At 30.1% G+C, this 10888-nt stretch overlaps 1 long non-coding RNA gene across 1 annotated transcript; it reads left to right on the top strand.

Moving 5' to 3' along the window:
- Positions 1–751: 751 nt before the first annotated feature.
- LOC121215546 (uncharacterized) lies at positions 752–1463 on the top strand. The gene is made up of 2 exons (XR_005911467.1): positions 752–901; positions 1242–1463. It is a non-coding gene; the product is annotated as an uncharacterized lncRNA (long non-coding RNA).
- The last annotated feature ends 9425 nt before the right edge of the window (positions 1464–10888 follow it).

The following is a 10888-nucleotide window of genomic DNA, read 5'->3' as shown; positions in this document are numbered from 1 at the left end:
AGTAATTTAAATAAAATTAAAAATAGAAAGAAAATAAGAATAACCTAAATAAAAAATACGTGGTGGATTCAAAATATTAATGCATGATGAATGAAAAAAATATTAATAATAGCTTAGGATAACAATTTATTATATTTTAAGCTATAATAATAGTAGATTTAAAACTATCCAATTTAAATATTCAACTAATATTTATTTTTCAAAAATAATGCATCAACATAAGACTTATCATATTAAAAATCAAGTGCAAAACAAACTAATTAAATACTAAATTAAAAAAGATAAAATACATAAATTCGGACTAAATTGATAACTGATTAAACTCTACGGGACTAAAATAGCAATTAAACGCAAAATTTGGATGCTCAAATCCAATCAGTGAAAACATGGATCTAAATGAAATCAAAACCAAATATGTAGTTCAAATTAAAAAAAATAAAATCAAATTGAAACTATACAAAACATCGAGGGACTAAAACAACAAATAAACGCACAGGTTAGGGCATTCTAACAATGGAAACGACGCCGCACAATTGTGGATTAAATTGAAATCAAAATAAAAATGCGATAACAATTTTAAAAAATTTAAAAGGAAATCGAATCGAAATGAAAGCCAATGCGGAGGGACCGAATATGCAAATGTCCCCTTAATTTCAAAAGGCGCAGATCCTCCCCAAATCAAGTCGGATCACCGGGTCAAGGCACCAAACGGTGCCGTTTTTTTGAAAACATTTAAAAACAAAAAAAAAACCTAAATCTAAAGGTTTTCATTCTAAAAGGCAGAAGAAAGGGAGAGCGCCGCTTGGTTTGTTTTCACCTTCTGTCGCAGCTCAACCTTTCAGATCCCCATCTGCTCCGATTGCGACGAGAGAAATAGGGATCCGACCGTCGCACTATAAAGGTAAACTCTCATCCTTGAACCTCTCTTTTTCTTTGTTTTTTGTATTCGTAAAGAAGCCAAAAGAGAAAGAAAACAGTGAAGAAAAAACGAAAAGAAAAAAAATGGATATACCTCTCCAATCTTCTGCTTTTTTTAATTTTTTTTTTTGTATTCCATCTGTCCGTGTGTGTGTAAAATACAAAAGGCTCTCTATTTTTTATGGTCGAAATCAATGAGAAAATGAAAATCCCCCCAAATCCTTTTTTTACATTTTTCTTATTTTCTGCTAGTTTTTTTCTTTGATTTGCTGTCGATTTCTGCTCCTTTTTTGTTCGTCTCTTGTTGCTTTGTGTGTTGCAAGTGTATGGAGGCTGTACGGTGACGCGTGTGAGGAGTGGTACGTGGCGGTGGCGCACGTGCGAGGAAAAGCCCTGGTGGCTGCGGCGCTTGGAGGCTCGCCATTGCTGCTAGGGTTTCTGGTTCTTTTTCTGTTTTGGGCTGTATGATAGTTGGGCTAGATGTTGGGTTAAAAGTAATTTGGGCTACGTTATTTGTAAATGGACTTTTAATATTTTTTTGCTTTTATGTTGGTTTTATTTATTTATTTCTGATTTGGGCCGGGCAAATTTGGGTTATTACATGAGATGTTACAACTTCAACAAGAGTTGTAACTCATAGAAAAACAATTATCATGATTTTCATGAGATTTTGATGGAGTTTATATGATGATCCATATACCTTTACAACTAATATATGGTTTATGTTTTCTCATTCATATCTTTTTTGGGTCTTGCCGAACTAGTTGTTTCGGCTAATATTCCTCCCTTCTTCCTTCTTTGAAATATTTTTCATTCTCCATTAAAGTTCTTGTTAAGCAATACGCCTACAATAGGTGTTGTAACAGCTTATTGAACATTGAAAACAATGTTCTCTTCAGCATTTTCTTTTTTCCTTGTAGATTCTTTCAAATTCATTTCAAACTTGAGAGTAATGACATTTTTATCCTCTTCAATTGCAATAATTTTTATAGCGAGCCCTTTTAGTAAAGATCAAAGAAACTTGCGAATCAATTTTATCTCAGAAAAATATTCGCCAAGATAAAAGGATTAGAAGTCTCAAATACACAAATATAGAAAAAAAAACAATTTCTTTTTCCTTCATTCGTAAATTTCAAACCTAGAGGTAAGGATGGTGTTTGACCATAAGACTCAAACCATAATTTATCCTAACCACCAGTAATGCGAAGCTTCAAAAATGCATTAAGAGGTCAGAAATGGATTATAAAGTTTTGAATACGTAAAAAGTATAATTTTATTATTATTATTAATTTATAATTTCATAAATTTTGAAGAAATGGAAAAGGCCCTGCCTAGCTATATCTCTAAATATCAAAATAAATTTGGACAGGAACAACTCATGGTAAAATTTGAACCATAATATATATAGGTAATAATAGAAGCCAAGATTCCTTACCGAAGAAGATATGCATGCATGGCTAATGGCTTCGTGTTTCTCATTCCATGCATCTTTTTCTAGAGCTGCCCTCCCACCAAATTATAAAGTAATCTAATTTTCCACAATTTCTGTCCACGTACTCTATTCTCTTGGCTGTCCCAATCCAATAAAAAGGGGACTCAACAAAGAAAAGGGTAAAGGAATAATAAGGGAAATTAAAGAGAAAGACAAACTACAAATTGGAATTAATTCCTCTAAAAATTAAGGGGGGAAAATATGCATGATATAAGCATTAAAGTTTTAAGGGACAACAATTTTGCCCAAAGCAACCTAAAAAGTTGATAGAAAAGTAGATAAACCCATGATCTTCTTTTTCTTTTCCCTTTTTCTAAATTGGAAAGGATAAAGCTTTATTGTGAATTGGCAAAGATGTGATTAATTGACTTGAAAAGATCTTATAGCACTATATCATTCTGAAAATTATGCCATGCATGTATCTAGTTAAACTACTTGAAATGCAATATTTAGAATTTATTAATTTACATTGCAAATATTTTTATTGTAAAGAAAACATTTGCAATAATTTCATGTATACTTTACTTGTGAAAAAACACATAAGACTTTTATATAAAAAAATCCAAGTAGTAATACCGTAAAGGTATTAATCCGTGGTCAAAATTTTGTACTTACATCCGCTCTTAAATTAATCCTTTTGGCGCAAAAAATGAAAAAGTAATATTGCAAAATGTATTAGCACCATAATACTATTTGTTTACAATATATGTTCTTATTATACTTTTACAAATTACCTTAAATTTTTTTGTTTAAATATATCTTGTAGTGGTGGGCTGAAAAAGCATTAAACAGTCCTTTGTTAATTACATGTGAGCAAAACTCGATTCGATTCGAAAAAATCGAAAAAGAATTTAAATTTTGAGTTAATCGAATCGAGTTATTTGAGTTATTCAAGTCAACTCGAATAATTAATTCGAGTTTCAAGTTCGAGTCGAGTTGAATTTTACAATTCGAATAACAGATTGGTGTAAATACCCCTTTGGCCACTGTCAATTTTGAAAATGAGCAAATTGGTCTCTCTCTCAATAAAAATTACGAAAAAAAATCAAAATAATTTTTAAAATTCAAAATATTTATGAAAATTCCAAAATTTATATTTTAAAAAAATTATAAAATTTCTAAAGAATATCCAAAGAAAGTTTAAAAATTTAAAAATTTCCTAAAATAATCATTTTGGGATCTAAATAAGTTAATTAATTATTCAAGTTTATCATGTTAAAGTATCTTTTTTCAAATATATATGGTTTCAAATTTTTGTGGTCTAACATGGAATTAGTTATTCTGTAACAAGATTTTAATTTGAATGTTTAATTTTTTTAAATTTAACTTGAACAATTTCACTCGATTTGATTCAACTCGAATTTCATTTCACTTGATTCGAAAAATTTTCAAATCAAGTTAGGATGATAAAATAGGATTCGTCAACTCAATTAACTCAAAATATTTTTACTCAATCCAATCGAAAGCTCACCCCTACTGTTGACTAGATGAAAACCTACAAATTAAGTAGTAAAGTAGCTCAGATTTTTTTTAATAACCGATTAACTTTAGATTTTTAATATTGAAATTTATAAGTATTGAATTTATATTATAAAATTGTTTGATATGTTATTAAAAATTAAGTATTGAATATAATAATATTTGATAAAAATATATATTGATTTTTGAAAATTATTTATTTTGTAATTTTATATATTTATATATTTTAAATATTTTTGGATAAAGGTTAATTATAATAATTTGACCTAAACACAATGCTAGAATGATTGGGACGTGTGATATAGTGGAAGCTGAAGCATGAGGCACTTTTGATGGCTTGTATAATGCATGGAGAATTGGTGCTTGCCGAGTGATTCTGCAATTGGACAACGTTGGGATAGTACAGGCATTACACTGGAAGAATGACGTGGGACATTCCTAGTTTGACTTTGAGAGAATCATGGAAGCCCTTGCAAAGGATTGAGAGGTGAAGATTCAACAAAGATGCAATGGAAAGACTTGCGAACGAGCTGCCTTTAGGAGCTTATGGTCTCAAACGACCATGTAACACTCTAAATTCGGTCTAAATGTTATGGTCAGATCTGGAGATGTTACCAAAAATCGATTGAAAATTCAAAATTCGTTTATTTTGAAATAAAACAATATGTACGCTCTGATTTATTTGAAAATATATCTTCCTTAACTGATTTAATAAAAATGTTGTTTACACTTTTCAAAACGTATAAGTTTACAACGGAAATCATTAGCACGTTAAGTTTGGAAAACACAAATTGTTGTTTGAAAATCCCATATTTTGTGGTTAAAACGAATATTGTCAATAAAGACGTTTAGCCAAACGCAAACGAAAGACAAAATTCAAAACCAACAATCTCAAAACGTTCGAAAACAGTCCAAAATTTACAAAACATATTAAACCCAAATTTAGATAAATCAAATAAAACCAAAATATTATAACCGAACTCCCGTCACATCAATCCGCCTAAGTTTGAGGGTTACCTTGAATAACAGAGAAACAGAAAGTGAGTTTCAAAACTCAGTTTGTAACATATTATGTTATTAACAGAAATCATTCAGAAAGATATTTATATCAAAAGCAGAACATATCAAGACAAAACAGATATAAAAATATAATTCTACCTGTGAAAGCCCAATTTCGTCCAGGCCTAGACAAAAACCAAATAGAAAAAATAAATAAAAATATTAAAAGTCCAGTCTAGCTACAAGACCAGCCCAAATTAAAAAACCCTAAGACCCAATTATAGGCCCAAGGACCTAAAATTTTCTCAGAAAGAAACCCTAATACCTAGCCGCCGCTCCTAGCCTCTGCCACCATCAACCGCTCCTTTGCCACCGTCGCCTGCAAGAAAAAGAAAAAAACAGAAGCAACACGCAACTGCAAGTACGAAACAGTAGAAAAAATAAAAATAAAATGTAAAATCGGTTATAAAAGCCTAAGAAGAACAAATTGTAAAAGACTTTTTTTTAATTAAAAAAAGATGAAGAAATCGAACAGAAAAATAAAAAACCAAGGTAGCCTTTTTATTATTTTTTCTCTGATTTTTATTTTTAAAGCAAACTAAAAAATAATAGAATAAAAAAAAGAAGAACGCACTTGTCGTTCTACCTTTCGTTGCTGTAGTCAGTGACCCTCGCCGACGTAGAAGGCGGTTGAATCCTTAGGGATTCGCCTGAAACCGCATAAGAAAGTGAGAAACCAAATGGTTCCTTCGAGGTTTTGGTCAAACGGTGACACTTTTGCATGTTTCAACATCGAATCTACGTTCTATTTGAAAATAGGGGTTAAAAAAGTTTTTTAGGGGATTTCCAGCCACCGGGAACGGCGGAGCCGTTGCCAATGACCGGTGGCCGTCATGGGTGGTTCGCCGGACTTGGAGGGCGGCCTGAGTATTATTTAAGAGAAAATAAAAGGTTTTTTTAAGTTTTATTTAAACTAGGGTTTGAAATGATTTTTTAAAAAAAGAATTTTGGCTTAAATAGGTGGTGCAAAATGGCACCGTTTTGGGTCGATTTGCAAACGTCAAAACGACGTCGTTTTGCAGCGACCGATGGCCCGACCTGATCTACTTTTGGGATCCACGTGTTTTTTCTTAAGAAGGGATATTTGTGCCTTTAGTCCTTCTTCCTTTTGAGTTGTTTTAATTTAGTCCTAATTTCATTATTTCTTCTTTTTAGAAATTTTGCCATTCAATTTTACCCTGCTTTCAATTAGGTCCTAGGTTCGCTAATCTCCTGGAAAAGGGACGCGTGTCTTGAGGATTGAGATAATTGCTCATTTGGTCCTTATTTGTTTTCGTGCTTTTCATTTTAGTCTTTTATTTATTTATTTTATCCTAATTTATCCTTTTAATTTAATTTAAGTTATGATTAAGTCTTTTATTTATTTTAATTCTTTTATTTATTTATTTACTTATTTGCTTATATATTATGCCTTTATTTTTATTTAAAATTGGTTTTATTTTATTTTATTTTCTTTTCATCGAGTATTTACTTATTTGTTTTATTTTTTATTTTTTTATTTTTATCTATTTATATTTATGTATTACTTCTTTTTATATATACTTAAAAATTATATTGTTTATACTCTTTTATTTGTGCAATTTTTTATTTATTATCGTTATTATATTTTATTATTATTTTTTATTCTCTTTATTTTATTATTTATTTTATTATTTTTGATATTTTCATGTTATGTTTGTTTATCTTTTAAATCATGCATATTCCATTTTTTTATTTATCTTAAATTACATCATTTATTTATTATTACCATGATATGATTATTAATATTAATGTTATTATTATAATGATGATTATTATTATTATATTCCTTTATTTACTTATTATTTATCATTCTACCTATATAGTCATTTTAAATTATTTCGTTATCACTATATCATACATTAGGTTTAAACATTTATTCATTTGTATATCACGCCTGGATAAATTAAATGCATATCACCTTAAGTGTTACGTTCATTTTTTTCGCGCGATGCACAAAAAAGAAAATTTTTTTTATCGAGGTAATGTTCATTATTTTGGAATTAGAAAAGTCATGTTCTTAACTTATGGAATATGACTTCTTTCTAAAACTGAGATAGTCGAACATTTACTCTAAAATAAATAAAAATAAACGAGATTTAAGTGACGATCAAATGTCATTCATTCTTGTTCTCGAGGATCTAAGACATTGTGTCCTAACTTACGGGACATGGTCCTTTCTTCTCGAATAACTCGAAATAAGTCCTTTTCGTGAAAATTAATTTAGTTAAGTAATATCTTAATAAGGGATCGTATTTTAACTTCTCTTTAAATTTTCAATTTTCTACACTAAAGACATTAAGTAATCAACTAGGTACCAATTTTGGGCGTCACGAGGGTGCTAATCCTTCCTTGTGCGTAATTGACTCCCGAACCCATTTCATGAATTTTGTAGGCAAAAAAAATCGTTGTTTTAGTAAATCAAACCTTTTATTAAAACAATTAAATTACGAGGTGCTCCGATCACACCTCATAAAAAAGATTGGTGGCGACTTCATTTTTGTTTTTTAAATAAAAAGTCGGTTTTAAAAAAAGGTTTCGACACTACCCCCGTTTGCTACACACCATCTCCAACGATCCCAACACACCATATAGGGTATGAAACACCCATCTAGCCTTACACACCACTTAGTGTCGGTATGAAAAATAGGCGAATTATCGCCCTGAACAGAAATAGGTGTGGCTATACCACCAGTTACGACATATAGTTAGACTGCCCACACTTCCTCCATATAACAAATCTCATTCCAAATGTAAATGCAAAACTATCAGATATCAGATATGTTTACGATATATATGCTTATCATGACAAATACAGAACATACATTACATTTTCAGATATTATACATAGCATATTATAGATTTTACTTAATATCATTTCAACATGCGTATTTATATCTAATTTTACGCAAACAGATAGTCAAAATTCATGTTTTATAGCTTAATTTATAACATATTGACCCTACAGAAGGCTTACAATCGATCAAAATGATGTTCACGGCCCTAGGGAAAAATTTAGAATTTTGGGCTCGCACGCCCGCGTGGCCCACACTATAACGACCCGAAAATCAATGGAGTCGAAAATGGTGGTTTCAGAATACTGTTTTCCGATGATAGGATCAGTGAATATTATTTTTTAATATTTACTAGGATATTACAGTATTATATTGAAGTTTGGTCTAATAATTTTGGTTATTTGGAAGTTAGATAAGGTATAAGTGTATTTGTCCTAAAGTCGGTTATTTCAAAAATTGAGGTATCGGGACCTCGTTTTCGTAAACCAGACTCGTAAATATTTTTATTAAATATTTACGAAGTTATTTTAGAAACTAATTGAATTTTGGTTAGATAATTTCATTGAATTAATGTGTAATTTGAGTACATGGACTAAATAGTGTAAGTGATAAATGTGTGATTTGCTAAAGATTTTTAATTATAACTTATTAAAGGGGACTTAAAGGATAATTAAACCAATGGATTAATAGTGGACGGTAGTGTGGTTGTTTTAATAGATGAAATGTGATAAAAAAATTTAATAAAATAATAAATAAAAGAAAGAAATGATAAAATATAGAAAAACAAATAGATTAGTGGGGGGAGAGAACAAAATGAGAAATTAAATAAAGAAATGATAAATATTTTTCTTCTTCTTTGCATGCCGATTAGAAGTAGGGAGAAATAGCATTTTCGGCCATTGTTGTTCAAGTGTGAGCTTAATTTGGTCGGTAAGTTTTGATTCTTTTTACTTAAATTTTATAGTTTTGGAACTTTAAGGTCATGAATTAACTTACCCAAGTCGGAATTTTTAGATTTAGTGAAGTTTGTGAAGATTGACATTGTAGGGAAATTAAGTTCTTGGTGTTATTTTGTTGGATATTAAGTTTGGTAATTAAATAGACATTTTTGTTAAATGATTCTTGATGATTTTAAATTTTAGGGACTTAATTATGGAAATGATAAATTCAAGGATTAAATTATGAATCAATTGAAAGTATGAGTTGTTTTGGACATTGTGGAATAATTGGTTGAAATGAGATTTTCTTCATTTTAATTAAATAATATGATTTAGAATTGAGGATTTAATTGTATTGAGTGTAAATGTTGAGTGCAAATAAGTAAAAATATAATTAAATGGTAGAATTATTTGAATTTGAACTTGATATGGTCTTTGAATTAGTTAATAAATTAATAAATTATGTTTTGATCAAGAAACAAGTAGATCGATTGTAAATTGGGGAAAAAATAAGGTTGTGAAATAATCCTCTTTGGTTTTAGGTAAGTTTGTAGTCTTTAAACTTAGATGTGATCATGGGCCGGGCCGGGCCATTTTTTTAATAAACACCAAAATTGTATTTTAAAAATAAAAAAATAAAAAAGCTTATTTTAAAAATACTTTAAAATTAAAAAAATAAATAAATAATTATTATATATTCAGGCCGGGCCTAGGCCAAAAAAGTTTTGGCTGAGGCAAAACGAGCCTCGTTTTTTGCCCAAACCCATATTTCGGGCCTATATTTTTACCTGAACCCTCCCATATTTCGGGCCTGTATTTTTACCTGAACCCTCCCATATTTCAGACCGGGCCGGGCCGCCCAACCTATGATCACCTCTATTTAAACTCAAACTCTATTTATTTAAATTAAATACTTGATTATTACTTTGATATCTTAATTTTATTTATATATATACAAATGATTAAATTATGAAATGAGAAATTGTGAATTATGTATATGAAATGATGCATTATGAAATGAATCAATGAATGAATAGAGTTTAATTTATTTGAATGAAATATTGTGGAATTATAATGAGTGTTATGAAATTTGATCATGGGATATATCATAACTGATTAATGCGAAAGATTGGTTATGAATTGATGGAATGTGGAATTATGCAATCGATATTGTCGGTTTACTCAACTAGCGTTGGGCGCAACTCATCATTGGTACATCTAACTAGTGTTGGACACACCATTATATTTGTCGGTTTACCTGACTAGCGCTGGCCACAACCTTTGTCAGTTTATCTGACTAGTGCTGGGCACACCATTATATTTGTCGGTTTACCCGACTAGTGCTGGGCGCAACTTTCGTCAATTTACCTGACTAGTGCTGGGCACACTTTTTTATACCTGTCGATTCATTCAACTAGCACTAGGCGCAAAGTTTAGTTACGGTTTAACCGTTAGGCACTGGGTGTCATTCATTCAACGATTTAAATCAACAAGGTGTATGGAAGCGATTATAGAAGGTGTATGGAACATTTGTTTGAATTGTATACTAAATTGCATAAATATGAATATAGATATGTTATGGATATTAAAAAAATGGATAGTTAAATGTGTTTGTGGATTTTGAGCTAATGAGTTTACTTAATATATGATTGTTGTTTCCTTATACACAGGTTAGGTACTTGCTTTTGTTCAATGAATCAACATTCACGACAAATTCCAAACTCAATGTTAGTGATGTACTTCTTTTTGTTTTTTGGCATGTACCTAGGTTGTTTTGGTTGGATATGGTCTTTGGATGTTGAATGCCCCTTTTTAGGTAACTTGTAATAAAATGATGTTATGTAAACTTGTTAGATGTTTTGTTCAAAACTAACAAATGTATATAGTTGCGTATACTTGTGGATATGTATATATATAATAGGTATCAATCTATAAGAGTTCTTTTGTGAATTGATTAGTTGGAATGTATGTGTTTGAATATTTGGATGGAAATCTTGAAGCTATGTGTATTTGGTGATACTTGAAATGGTAATATGTTGAAATATATATGTATTTATATGTCATCAAATTGCTTGGTGTTGAAAGAAATAGGTTGCTATAGTAATGTATTGCTTTAGCTTAATTGATTATTTAATTGTCTTTGATTGAGGTACTTTGGAATGACATATTAGTTAGGCATATAGGATGTA

The sequence above is a fragment of the Gossypium hirsutum genome, chromosome D03 (assembly GCF_007990345.1).
Source record: "Gossypium hirsutum isolate 1008001.06 chromosome D03, Gossypium_hirsutum_v2.1, whole genome shotgun sequence".
Classification (NCBI taxonomy): domain Eukaryota; kingdom Viridiplantae; phylum Streptophyta; class Magnoliopsida; order Malvales; family Malvaceae; genus Gossypium; species Gossypium hirsutum.
Note: the sequence above shows the minus strand (reverse complement) of the source record. Positions and strands in the feature narration are given on the sequence as shown.